Source organism: Botryllus schlosseri, chromosome 4, assembly GCF_051294905.1.
Source record: "Botryllus schlosseri isolate E-star chromosome 4, Bs_hap1, whole genome shotgun sequence".
NCBI lineage: Eukaryota > Metazoa > Chordata > Ascidiacea > Stolidobranchia > Styelidae > Botryllus > Botryllus schlosseri.
The window spans coordinates 14,328,244-14,343,600 of NC_137239.1; the positions used below are offsets into that span (position 1 = coordinate 14,328,244).

The window sequence follows — 15,357 nt, forward strand, 5'->3', positions numbered from 1 at the left end:
AAGTCGAAATACAAGCAATTACTACTAAATAAATACAGTCCATCCTCAAGATTACCGGACCACGACTGACCTATCGATCTCGCTTCCAATGACATGCCGCCCTATTTCTTGTCGCTTTCTTTTTCTATACTGTATTCTTTACTTTCATTCAGTGTGCATGCCTCCTCTTTACTACGCCTAGGCCAAGGTGGGTGTCCGATTCCATTGACAAATCCAAGTCGCTTCGACATCTTCCTGTCTATTCATTGTATCGCATTTTTTGTGGTGTATTGAACTGATAAAATTGCTAATAAACCAATGATGATGATGATGATGATGAGTAGTAAAAGACGATTTTTTCGAGTACTGAAATTATACGCTGCTCCCTCCGCAACTGAAAGTTAATTTACTAACGAGAATTATAGTTTTGATACTATTTTCCACCGAGGAATCCTTGCAACATTGATTGGCCGTGTCGCAGCATACGAGACAGTACAAACCTGCGATAGTTACTGGAAATGAGACATTTTCGAAGTCATGATCATCCCACAACATTGTCAAGAAGTGCAATGAAATCGGTATGATCGAAAATATACCCAAGTATCTTTAATGTGATGCATTATATTGTTTTTTGTGGCTTAAGAGGTACATATTTGAACTTTGACATAGTAATTCTTTTGTGACGTAATAATGCGTATTACTCGAATACTCGACTCGATTCGAAGTGTAATACGTGATTCAGAATCGAATCGTTTAGGTATTCAATTTTGCCCAGCCCTACGAACAATGTTCCCTCTAATTTTTCAAGAGCCTGCGCAAACACGCCAACTCACTGCGCAGGCCCTCGGACAACAGTGCGCAACCACTCTCCAATATGGTGATAAAATCAACTACTGGGGGGGCTTCGCCCCCCAGACCCCCTTAGGGCTCTAAGCTTTTCCCGTACTTATCTTCTACATTGGGTGCCCATTTAGTAGCAGTGTCCCTAAACGCGCGAAGCGCGAAAATTTTATATAGTTCATGATTGCATCGAGAATTGCATATATATTTTTATCCTCTCCCTGCTCACATAATCAGATTTACCGGTAGAGCTGATCCAGTGAGGTGTGTTGGAATAGATATGCCCTCTAATAATAATAAAACATCTTCGGGCGTACCCGTTGATATAATGACTTCGTTACATGATGTTATTTCGTGACCCCTATCTGCTATGTCAAAAGATGTTGAAATCGTCAAAACGTACTAAAGTAAAAGACGTACACGATTTCAAATTGGTATTTCTTAACTGGAAAATAATGTTCCCTCGATATGGCATTTGTCTTGTTGTGGTCACTCGGTTCGCCAGGACAGGAATATTCGGCGCCAGCCATTTAGGCGCCGATGGACATGGACAATCACACATATATTTGTATATATCGAAGTTTTCGGTCAGCACCGGGGCAGTATTTTTCGCCCAAGGTTTTCTCACTGCTGATCGTTCTGGCGCCCTTCTTGGAGTCGCATGTTACATAGCCTTTAACTTCATATCTTGGCGCATCATGGTGCGGTAATGGCCTACGCTTAACTGCCCATTTCTATAAATCATGCATAATTTTTGTTGGGAAAGGGTACCCAATAATCAGATATCTGACAATAATAAAACGCGCGTAGCGCGAAAAAAAATCCTGAAAAATTCCCAAAAAATACACCATAATTTATGTTAATTCTCGAAATAATTTTGGACCCCCATCGAGCTCGGCCCCTCCAATTGGGGGGTTTGTGTGTGAAAGTTACGAACCTGAGTAAATCTTACGCAATGTTCATGCCACGCGGAGAAGACTATTCGTTAGTTTCTCGGAGATTAACTTCGAGCTAGCCCATTAATATTTATAACTTTGTTGAACCATGTTATTTCGCCATTCCCAGAAAGTAATACGCTATTGAAATGATATCAGTATCGCTCACGCGTACGAGGCCATACTAAAAAAATATCTTCGGTGAGGCGCACGTGATAGTGAATTCCTATTTCTTCACGTAGCGCAATAGTTACCTTTGTGGGGCGCACTTGTACCTCGATTTCAGACTTCAGTGATAACACTATTTGGCCCTGACAATGTTCCATCATAATTTTCACGAATCTGCGCGCCTGCGTGGTCCATTGGACAACAGTGCGCAACAACTATAAAAAAAAAACATCATTTCTGATTTTTTGTGCGCAGCGTAGATTTTCTGTGCGCAGAGACCGTTTCAGCACTGCGCATTTGCGCACGTGCGCAGCTTAGAGGGAACATTGCCTACGAATATCCCACGTATCAACTCGTACGTCATGCATCTTCGCCCTTCTTCTTTTGAGGTTTGATAAGAAAAATCCAAGAAATATGTTCCTTTATATTTCGCCATTCTTCTTCAATTTGTTCCGTGCAGCATTAGAGTGTTAAAAGAACGAAACCATTAAAATACGATTTTCACACAAAATCTTTTAATACGTATTCATTGCAAATCGATGTGACTTCTGCTTTCCCCTTTCAAAGACCAATATAGTTCAGAAATGAGCGAGGCTTCACCTTTTTGTCATCATATTGTTCGTTCGAACTACAAAAGCGTGAAAGCAATTGCTTAATTGCAAATCAGCTTATGAATATTAAAGATAGAATTGGCATTACTAGGGACGGAGTCTCGAATACGATCCCTAAGCTCCCTGGCGTACTTCACTGCACACGGCGCACCACCAAAAGCCACAACAGTCACAATCTGACTACTGATCAAGTCATGTATGGTAGCGTTATGGTATAATCCACAGTTGCAACATCAATGGATTTTGGGTTCGAGTCTTACCGAGGTCGACTCCAGAATTCCTACCTAAGTGTTGGAAGTTGATCTAGGCCCCTCCTCGCGACCTCATCCGCGTAAGATGTATCTTATAAAGGCCTAGAGGTGTGTCGTCACTGCCCTGCTATAAGTCGGCAGCTACGGGATAAAAATAGAGAATATCGGCCTGGTGTAAATGACCAATTGACCATAGTAGTCGCCAAACACCATGAATCCCACAAACAAACAAACTGATCGAGTTTAATTGCCTGCTATCCATGATGACCAAGAAAGGCTTATCCGCACAAATCATATGTAGTAGTTGAATGACTGGCTCAGGTAGACCCTGGTGTTCCTTGGAACACCAGTTAAGAACTACTGTTCTAAAGCAATGCATTTTATCAAGTGTTAACAATGTATCGGCATATTGTGTATTCACGGTGTTTCTTGCCTTACTTAGATTTTAGCAATATAACTTGGAACGTCTTACGCTAAAATGGTGCGGAGTTATCAGCAATGAGCTTGATTTTTAATCACGTTAACGCAGGTCACGCTCAACTCCGGAAAGACAATGGTGCATGCCCTCCTTATTTTTGTATTAACAATAATAGCGATAACTGCATAGTTTAGCCAAGAAAATGTCTCTGAGAAATCATTACAAAGAAGAACGCATGAGCGGGAAAATCGAGCTTTTAAAACAGAATGGGAGGAATAGCTTGCCCTCACTAATATTGATAAACCTGTATGTCTTAGCAACGCTTAATAACTACAAATCTAGTAACTTGAAACCTAATTACGAAATTAAACGTTAAACATTCCCGACTATTACCCACTCAAGTCGGAAGTACGAAGAAATAGTGAAAAGAAATGTGAGTAAAATCCTTCCTTGCAGAACAGAATCTATTAACAAATTTCAACAAGGAAACTGACATAGCTACCGAAGCCATTTCAATTGTTTCATAAAATATCCTACTGCATTGCCAAACATTAGAAGGAAGTAGGCCTACACTGCTTTGAAGTCGTATCACTGTTCTTTCTATCACATTGCTTCCAGATGATGAGTCACGGTATCACCACACAATTATGGTTTGACAGCCTGCACTTTATTGTGAGTTAATAGGCCTATATTCTATTGATGATTTTTTTGTGTTGCGGATCTTTTAACACTGTATTGCGAAACGCAGCTCGGACATGTAACAGGTCTGGCCATTTTTTGACCTTAAAAAAATTGATTTTGGCCAAATTGTGACCTCATGTATGTAAAGTAGGTGATTTACCACATAATATTAGAATTGTACTACATATCTTGATTTCTGGTTGGAGCTGTCTGTCCTTGCGAAGTAGTTTGGCCTGAAAAAAACTTTTTGACTTGAAAACTGACAAATTCGTACATGAAAAACTTTATTTTACCGAAAACTGAACCTGTGATGAATTCCAGTCCCGCATTGTGGTAGAAATATTGAAAAAAAAATTACCTAACGCTACAATTTTGACCAAATTTTTGACTTATTTTGACATGTCAAAAAATCGCCCTAATACAAACATAAAATGGAAAGATATTTCGTGAAATAACAAAAACAGAGACCCCAGCGATGGAGAAAAGAAATCTATTGAAATAACTTCTCGAGGAGCATTGCCCATGTAATATTGGGGAGGCGCCTTCTTCAGGTTTTCGCAAAACACTCTTTTACGGCGAAGGTTGGGTCACTATCTTCAGCAAGAACTTGCGGCATCATCCTCAAATCAAAAGGCAGTGTCTACTCGTCCGGTACTGGGCGAATAGACGTAGACACTTTTTCAGGCTATTCGTCCGGCAGATCTGTCAGTCACCCTATGTCAGTGGTTCTCAACCGGGGTCCGCGAAGCACTTTCAGAGGGTCTAGCCTTTAAATTTACAAAATGATTGATAACCGTATTTTTATTTTATTTTCAAAATAACGGAATCGTGAGGCAGTTTCATTACTGCTACAATTTCATGACTCACATCAACCGATGAAATATCCTACGGCGCAGTGTGGCGAGATAGCGCAGTGGCATAATCCGCGGCTGCAACAACAATGGGCGCGCGCGGGTTGGAGTCCAACTAGGCCGACTTCAGAATTCCTATACCTTAGTGTTGGAGGTTTATCTAAGCTCCTCCTCGACACTTCATTCGCGTAAGCGGTGTCTTTCAAAAAGCCTAGAAGTGGCCGTGCTATAAGTCGTGAGTTACGAATATCGGCCTAGTGTAAATGACCATAGTAGTCGACAAACACCATCTGAACAGCACAAAACAAATCCAATGGTGTAAACTTATTTTAGTTGCCAAATTGCCAATAGCCAACTAATACAGACATATTGCTGTGTAGAGATGTTTTGTTGGGGTTTGTGGAACAATTTTTTAAAAAAGGAATAGTAGGCTAAGGTCAATTAACGTGATTCAAATGTTTGCAAAAATCCATTTTTCCTGTGATACACATAACCACTATTCAAGAATAACTTCGAAATGAGCTGTTAATTAGACATGACTATGATGGACGTTACATGTTAAATAAATAAATATATGTAGGTCTCAATTTTGGCGGCATATACGTTGCGATCATACCCAAAGGGGTCGCTGGAAGCGTTGCCCATTATTATACCATTCGCCACCACCTATCTTTGTGGAAATAAATTTTCAGCACTCGTTCATATCAATTCGAAGACGCGGATTTCCAAGACACGACCAGCGACCACCTATTTCAACCAATGCAGCTGCAGAATTCACTACCGTGCATACCAGGGACCATCGACATGCAACCCACGAGGTCATATTTTGTGGTCCGCGACAGGATTTGAGATTTTGGAAGAACGCTTAGTAAATCATTTTGAAATGCTGAAATTGATTTCAGATTAACAATAGTGTTGTTGCTGTTAAAAAAATAAGCTATAATCATGTGTCCACATCACCATTCCTCACTGGCCGACACGGCTTCGGCGATAGCATTCCATGGAGGTAGTATTAGCTGATATGAATGTGCATATTGCGTTGACGTGCGATGTCCCAGACACTGCCAAGACCGAGACGCTTACAAAATGACTTGGGGCTACCCCACGAGATCGAGCTATGCGAAGAGATAGTTTTCCAGAAAGTACTGTGTCTAGCTAACCCCGTTTTTTTCAGGTATTGTGCGCAGCGCAAAGTTCCTAATATTATGAAAGTTACGATCATGATATTTTGTTGTATTTGTCTATTTCTTTAACAAAATATTTTTTCTTTGTGGTAACTAAATGCCCGTCGTCCATGTTAGGGGACACAACGTTATAGGGCCTACTGATGTAAAGTCCTAATAACGTGGCTGTTCGACTGTGTAGCCTATATTATCTCGATATTGAATTCATGAGGCCCATGGGCTCTACAAAATTTGAAAAATACCCCGCGGCCCGTTTTAAGTTGGCGACCCCTGGTCTATAGCCTACCCAATTTCCACATGAATAGCGTGATGTTCTTTTCAATAATAGTCATTTTATGCTGTTTTTCGCATAGCCTACAGGTAATATTGGAAAAATGCAGATGACGGTTGCACGATAATTGATCTAAATTTGAAATAGAACTTGGGGGTCCGCGGGGGTCCTTGACGGTCGAAAAGGGGTCCACGAAGACAGAAATGTTGAGAACCACTGCCCTAAATGTTCGTATTCCCAAATTAGACACCCATATACATATGTAGCAGATCCCACGATCTGAATAGTTGCCGAGATGCGGCGCGAAGTCAGGCATTATGGAACTCACAACGGTGGTTTCGTACGTAAGGCGCCTGCTGTACAGCGTTGCATTGACTCGACTTCCGGTTTTTGGTAATAAAAGCACGAGATCTGCATCCACGTCGCCCACCGATTTTTCAGCTGATTAAAGATTGGTAATGAATGTGGCGCTAGCTATTGCGCGATTGATGACTGGCGATTGAACTCCAGACACGACAACTAATTTTAGAGGATATACGCGGGACAGACCTGGGTAACGAATAAATGGCGGTCAACCGAGGTCTCTAAAAAGCTCCACATTGTCCCAACGGTCCTTGGATACAAGAAAAAGTGAGCATGTCAGCATGTGACACATCAGCATACGACAATTGGGCATTCGATACTTGAGAATGTGGGTAAAGTTTGTGTTTAGGGCCGGGTAAGGCCGTTTAGGATCAGGTTAGGGTTGGGTTTAAGGTTAAGAAGGGTTATTGCGGGGGTTAGGGTAGGTTTTTTGATTGCGAAGCCACACACCAAAGTAACGCATGCTGATCTGTCGTTTTTTCATTGTGTCGCATGCTCATGTGTCGGACAACCTGTCGCAACGCACGGTTACGGGCACGGCACACAGTGTCGGACGAATAGCCTGAGGAATTATTCGTCCGGTACCCGACGAACAGCCACTGTCAAATCAAAATGCATATTCACCACCCAATTAACACTTAGACTGACAACAATCCTATACATAGGATTTCACACAATTCGCTAAAGTGCCGGTGATCCTATGTTTTGAATATTTTACAAATGGTACAGTAAAGTCCAGAATTGGTTCTATCTCGGGTTCGCGGCTGTATTCGAAGCTACTGAATAGGCTTTTTGTCATTGGCAACCATTGTCGTTGCCGGAAGCATTTATTCAAAATTGCGTCCGTATGCAATAGGTTCACTTTGTTTTGATTTTACCACTAGGTGGCTTTTCATAAAATGAGCAGCAAATAAATTGAAATATTTTAATAATTCCTTGATATTGAAAAAAAAATTCATCAGATGTACAAGTTTGACACTTATCAACAAGCCCGATTCCAGCCGGATATCCAACTAGTCGAAAATTATTATTTGTTGGCGTTTGCTGGTATAATTTCCATAATAGGCCTTGACATTAAAGTGTTTACAGGCACATATGCTAACATATGTAAACTGGAGTATTGATAACTTAACGAAAGACCACAATGATAGAATCCTTTTTGAAGTATATATATTTTGACAAAGTTCATGCAAAAAAATAAGGTGTTTCACTTGCTAACGTATTACTGCTCACACTGTGGTCCGATAGGGTTCACACGAACCCGAACCTTTCAGAGGTTCACACCATCCCTACTATTCATCATCCCCAATTCGATGTAATTTTGCTAAAACCCCTCATTTTCCAACCCTTTTCCATACGAGCTCATATGCTTGCCCGGCCTTGTTGCTTTTGACATCATGCTGCAACCTGATTGGTTCGTGTCAAAGGTCACGTAAGTATCTATCCCGACTACCACTTCCACCAACAATTATGAAAACATTTCACGAACTATGACACAACTTTTAACGTGGGTGAGCGTTATCCGTACACCATCGTGTTTCCCAACAATATGTGTGGTCAAGGGACGTTATGGAATAAAGTAGAAAAGCTGCATTTGCAAATGCCAAGAAATGTACTAATATTCCTATTCTAGCAATCGCAGATTATAGTTCTATAAATATATGAATTATGCACTTCTATCTGTGAAAATTGGGTGAAATTGGGGATTTGCTATTCCGTGTGCATTGTGCAATATAAATATGGTATCCTATACCTAATATAATTTAAATAGTTATAATTTTACAGCTTAGAATGCAGGGTAGAAGATACTGAATAAGTAATAGCTATATATTTTTGAAGTATAAGCCATTGTAAACTTCCAGAAATCAACGCATTTTAAAAGCTGGTCAAATCTCAACTACCCGACTGTGCGTGATGTGATGCTGTACTTAGCACACGCAGCGCGTTGGTAAATATAGGCCAGTCATGTGCAATTGTGAAATGTGCATGTGCATGTGCAATTGTGCATTTGTCTCACACGTAACTCCTATCGATTATACCATAACACACCAACCAGTTGGTCACAGGCTTGAATGACATGGCAATGATGACCTCATGGTTTCAATGATGCTTGCGCAGCATGTTAATGTGACGCAAATATCTTTACTTAAGTTGGGAGCCAACGGCCTTGAATATTGACTTCATTTTATTACACATTCTATTTACTTGACATCCTCGCAACTTGATTTGAGATAATGTCGGTAGCGAACGTCATAAAAACACTAAACAAGTCATATACCGTGTCGTGTATATCGTAGTTCACTATTCTAAATGTACGACAAGGTTAAATGGTTACTCGTCTCAATGAGAAATTGGAATCAATGGCTGTGGTGATTATACTGAGGAAGATATTGAAGCATCAGTAGACGTAAATCTCGTATTGTGTTATCGTGGCACTGGAATTAAATGATGCGATTATGTCCACTTCTTACTGAGTGCGAGCATGAAGACCGAAAATGTTACGTCATAAAATACCGACCAAAATATGTTGGCCAACATGCAAGCATTTGAAGAAAAGGGCATCTCCGCCGGGACTCGAACCCGTAACCTGTGGATTAGAAGTCCAGCGCGCTATCCATTGCGCTACGGAGACCCTCGAAGCACCGAATACATAAGTCAGTGGTTCATCCCCTTGTTTCCAGCGCCCCCAGGTGGCGGTTTGGATTTTGAAGGGGGCGTAAAAGCTAAGGGGACGATATGGGGGGAAGGGGGGATGGGCTCAGGGATACGGTATGTGCGGCGCTGAAGAAAAATGGCGTCGCGGTAGATGGTGTAGTAAGGATATATGATATATAGTAGACTGATAGTTCAATATATCATATCCCTGAGTTCTCATTGCAAACTAACATTCGGCAAACTCTGTCAAATCACGACGTTTTTCATCGAAATCCGCGCGAAATATACACCGATGATGTTTCCATGAATGTAGTGGCTTATTTCAATTCATGTGAAAGGAATTGCGCGTACTTTTGGATTGCACATCTCCATTAAAATACTCTCGTCACGCAAACTCGGGTCATTTTCCGCCAAGTGTTTCGAACTATGTATTGCATCCTGAAGCGCACAGCGTGTCGAAATCGAAATCGAAAAGGCACAGTACCACCTTTGAGTGTGATGCCCTTTGTACATTAAAGATGCTTTGATTCTTTTTGGCCAAAATGATTAACTAAATATACTTGCATTTGAGACTTACAAGTTTAAATCGTCGTAAAAATAAGGGGAGCATGCACCATTGTCTTTCCGGAGTTGAACGTGACCTGCGTTAACGTGATTAAAAATCAAGCTCATTGCTGATAACTCCGTACCATTGTAGTGTAACACGTTCCGAGTTATACTGCTCAAATCTAAGTAAGGCACGAAACACTGGGAATACACAATATGCCGATACATTGTTAACACTTGTTATATTGCATTGCTGTAGAACAGTAGTTCTTAACTGGTGGTCCAAGGAACACCACGGTGTACCTGAGCCAGTGTGCGGGGCTCCCCGGAGGTCAAGAGACACACATGCAACTACTACATATTTCTTCATCGTATCATAAAGTATGATGCTGTTTAGTGTAGTGACCTGAGGTGGTCAGTAACGAAGTACTTCTACTTTTTGAAGTACTTGAAGTAGATTTTGCCTACTCGCACTACTTACCAAGTAGTTATGATTTTAGGCTACTTCTACTTCTGCTTGACAGGTTTCAGTTTTTTAGGCAAAAATAGGCGTAAAATACCTACTTACTTACTTACTTGTGAACCGCCACTCCTACTTCTACTTAAGTAGAAATTACGGCGTTACTTCTACGTCTACTTGAGTAGCGACTGTGACTACTTCGACCATTTCTGGTAGTGACCCACATTCGTGTTAAAGTTAAGAGCTTGGTGCAGTACTAAATTTAATGTGAGCAAAGACCTCTACCATATTCTCAATTGATATAGTAGTCACACAAAGCAATAAAACAAAATCCAGTACAATTAACTTACCCGTATTGCTAATGGCAGAAGTGAATTCGGGATGTGTACATCGAGCTCGAGGCAAATGGTATGAACCCGCAGGCCTTACCCGATGGTTGTCCAACAACCTAGATTTGATCCCGAATATAGCACATACAATTATTATATCGTTAAATAGTCGAGTCGTCCTCGGACGCAATTCAAGCGACCACTTATCCATTGTTTTTTACTACAGTCCCTGAAATAGGGGGCACCGGACCCCGGCAATGTTTGAAAAGGGCGCTGGAGGAAAAAAGGTTAAAAACCACTGAAATAAATTAAACGCATCTAATTCAGTGCTTTTCAACCTGCTGGGGCGCACTTGTGCGAATGAAAAAAAAATTGCAGTGAGAATGACGAAGGTGGTGCGAGTCATAGTAAATTAATATTTTCGCATGATAATTATTACGTAACCAAACGCCTGGTTTAAAACCCGGTGTAGTGGCAGACATAAAGTGCATCAGTCCGTCTGATAGGACGGAGAAATTACGTCAAATTGACTCTCTGCTTTCTTTCGCTGAAAAATCATCATACTTTCGTACTAACTGTTCGATTAGCGCGAGGCACCGGTAAATTGCTATATTGACACCAATACACGATTTATGTACAATATGTGCATTTTGCTATGGATGAATATTACATGGAACACATACGATATAACAGTAGGGTTATCATATTTTGGAAGTCTTGAAAGAGGGCACTTTTTCAAAATTTTCAGGCTTGCAATACCGGAGGAAAATTCCGAAAAGGGGTATTCGTGGTCGGTTGACTAAAAAAGGTCATTTTTCTGGCTCAGCTCCCGAAATAGACGCCGGAGCGTTACTTCAGTGCTGATTTACTGTATATCTTCCGAATTTTACCCTATATTTAAACAAAACTCTCAAAAATAGGACAAAATCTCAAAAAAGGTGACATTTGGGCGTCCTCCGAGGACACTTTCAAAAAAGTCAAGAAAGAGGACAGGCCTTTTAAAAGAGGACGTATGCTAACCGTATATAAGAGTAGGCTAACTGCATAAATAAAACGGCGATGAAAAAACTAGCAACCACAACACCAATGGACTGTTAAGTTGAACAATGTATAAATTTACAAATGCATAACCACTAAGAGCAGGTTTATGAACGAAAAGCAGGGGTTCCTAACCTGTGGGGGCCATGGAAAAATTTGTAAAATGATAATTTTTATTTATTTATCATCTCTATGTTCGCTAACTATAATTGTAGACACCAGTTGTCTAATTATAATGACGTATTTTTCAAATTTTCGAAGGTTTGAAAGTAATGGGAAGCTAAAGTGGTAATAAAGGCTGGAAACAGCTGATTTAGATAATATTTTCCACCTTAGAAGCCTTCAAGCCTCGATTGGTAATTTTCCAGCATGCGAAACCTGTAGTACAATGCTACGCATGTTAGTAGAAAAGGCATGGCTGTGAAGTCGTATTCAACCCACGCCATTGTCAGAAGGTGCAATGAAATATGCATGGTCCAGTAAATACCGAATTATATCTAATATTATATAGAACTGCCCATTATATTGTTAGTGGCAACATAAAAGTTACATATTTTAGCTGTCCACATCCTTTATGCTTTTATGATACCATGATCAGCGATAATCGTATACTCGACTTGTCTCGAAGCCTAATACACGATTCTGAATTGAATCAATCAAAAACTCGATTTTACACAGCCCTGAAAAGAGTATAACATGGGATTTCGTGCAAATGAATTGCGAGCATGGCTTGGATGGTTATTGCCGGTAACAGAATACATAACTTCAGCGACGGCGTCGCAATGGGTGCGTAAAGCGGGTCTGTCAACTGAGGAGGTTCTTGAAAATAACAACTATATCAGTCCATTTTACCCAATAAATGCTTACACGTCGTTAGCAGAGGTTTTGGTCATTTGCTTCTACTTCAACAAAAATATGCTTACCCTCCTACTTAGTAGAGGATAATTGATGAAAGATACTGAAAATATAATCGGTTTTACATCTCTTTCGTAGCACTGTGGGCTATTCTGTGAATGCCTCATTTTGCCCCAGTTACGGTATAATGAAGTTTAAAAAAACATTGTGTACTTTTCTAAATCTTATAGCATGCTTTTACTCGAAATCAGCTGAAGTCTCAGGTGGTACTAATTGCATTTGTGGCCGGGTGTATACTCAAATACCCAAAGCAATTGAATTCCGCGGTCAGTAAGTGTTACGACACAGTGAAGACCAACGTGATTTTTACGACAACGCAACTGCTCCCTGCAACACGTGAAGACGTGCTTCCTGCACTTCAACAAAGCGTTAGCAGGAACGCATAAATCAGCATGTCCCTGGATTTATTAAAACACGCGCATCACGCTCGGGGAGAAGCTCACGCTTGACTCATCCACTCAAGGCTGATGCGTTGCAATCAAAGGCCAACAGAAAATATCATGATACTCTACATCGGGGGCGGGAAACATACGGGCCGCGACGGAATTTTGAGCGGCACGCAGAGAGTTTCTATACCCTGAAAGTGAAATTGTAAGATGAAAGTATTGACAAATTTTATCCGTCACAGAATGAATCCAAGTTTGCCAACCTGAGAAATATAGTCATGACACTGCTTGTTCTGTGCGGGTCCAATAAACACATTTGCGAGCAAGCATTTTCGACTATGAACATTAACAAGTCAAGGCTGCGTTCCAATATTACTGATGCTCCTATGCAGTCTTTTACTAATGGTTTCTACATACGACATGCAGCCAGCGTTCAAGAACTTGTTGACAACTTTGATCGACCACAGGTGTCTGATTGACCTCAGCAGCTATTGAAGTACATTAGGTTAATATATTCATCAAATACTGCTGTTTATGGTCTCTGTGCTTCAAACTTAAATTTACATTATTAAATGCGATTTATTCCATGTATAGGTGGATAAATGTGCGAATAATGTATCGACTCTGTAATCCAGTTTGTCCAGTACTTCATTTTGCCATGTCAGGCGCGCCGACCCGAGAAGACGCCAGCCCCTGCTTTATGGTGAAGTCAGTCATTTCTGAACTGGTATCTGAGGGAACAGCAGAAGTAACACTGGTTTGTAATCAACATTCACTGCAATTGTTTTCGTTTTGTACGTAAATCATATTTAATGGCTATATTCTTTTATCACTAATCTCCAGTAGTAATAATCAATTGATTGGGGTCATCAATGATTGTTCCCTTGTGAATGTTGATTGGGCGTCGCCTCCTTAATTCTGGTGGTTAGCTACTCGTGCGTTGCGTTATGCGCAGTTGCCAGTTGTTAATTCGCACATATCTTTGTTTCCCTAGTTGCAAGTGACCACTATAATAAGATCCTAGATTCATGACCAATGTTCCCTCTAATTTTTCAAGAGTCTGCGCAAACACGCCAACTCACTGCGCAGGCCCTCGGACAACAGTGCGCAACCACCCTCCAATAGGGTAATAAAATTAACTACTGGGGGGCTTCGCCCCCCAGACCCCCCTACGTCTCAAGGCTTCTTCCGGTACTTATCGTGTACATTGGGTGCCCATTTTGTAGTAGCGTCCCTAAACGCGCTAGGCGCGAAAAAATTCTATAATTCATGATTGCATCGGCCAATATGATTGGGAATTGCATATATATTGCTATCAATTTTTATCCTCTTCCTGCTCTCATAATCAGATTTAACGGTAGAGCTGATCCAGTGAGGTGTGTTGGAATAGATAGGCCCTTTAAATAATAATAAAACATATTCGGGCGTACCCGTTGATATAATGACTTCGTTACATGATGCTATTTCGTGACCCCCTATCTGCTATGTCAAAAGATATCGAAATCGCCAAAACGTACTAAAGTAAAAGACGTACAAGATTTCAAATTGGTATTTCTTAACTGGAAAATAATGTTCCCTCGATATAGCATTTGTCTTGTTGTGGGACTCGGATCGCCAGGACAGGAACATTCGGCGCCAGTCATTTAGGCACCCATGGACATGGGCAATTACACAAATATTTGTATATATCGAAGTTTTCGGTCAGCACCGGGGCAGTCTTTTTCGCCCAAGGTTTTCTCGCTGCTGATCGTTCTGGCGCACTTCTTGGATTCGCATGTTGCATAGCCTTTAACTTCATATGTCTTGGTGCGTCATGGTTCGGGAATTGGCAACGCCCGAATGCCCATTTCTATAAATCATGCCTAATTTTTGTTGGGAAAGGGTACCCAAGAATCAGATATCTTACAACAATAAAACGCGCGTAGCGCGAAAAAAAAATTCCTGAAAAATTTCAAAAAATACACCATGATTTATGTTAATTCTCGAAATAAATTTGGACCCCCTTCGAGCTCGGCCCCTCCAATTGGGGGGTTTGGGGTGCGAAAGTTACGGTCCTGAACAAATCTTACGCAATGTTCATGCCACGCGAAGAAGACTATCATTCGTTAGTTTCTCGCAGATTAACTTCGAGCTAGCCCATTGTTATTTATAACTTTGTTAAACCATGTTATTTCGCCATTCCCAGAAAATAATGCGCTATTGAAATGATATCAGTATCGCTCACGTGTACGAGGCCAAAAATATCTTCCGTGAGGCGCAGGTGATTCTGAACTCTAATTTCTTCACGGAGCGCAATAGTTACCTTTGAGGGGCGCACTTGTACCTCGGTTTCAGACTTCAGTGATAACACTATTTGGCCCTGGCAATGTTCCATCTTGATTTTCACGAATCTGCGCGCCTGCGTGGTCCATTGGACAACAGTGCGCAACAACTATAAAAAAAAAAACATCACTTCTGATTTTTTGTGCGCAGCGTA

General features: G+C 40.9%; 1 protein-coding gene and 1 non-coding gene across 2 annotated transcripts in view; one reads left to right on the plus strand and one right to left on the minus strand.

Moving 5' to 3' along the window:
- LOC145438187 (zinc transporter ZIP10-like) overlaps nt 1-15,357 on the plus strand; it is a 107,955-nt gene that overhangs the window by 42,151 nt on the left and 50,447 nt on the right. The gene's annotated exons all lie outside the window — the stretch shown is intronic.
- Trnar-ucu (transfer RNA arginine (anticodon UCU)) lies at nt 9,112-9,184 on the minus strand. Its single transcript has one exon. It is a non-coding gene; the product is annotated as a tRNA-Arg (tRNA).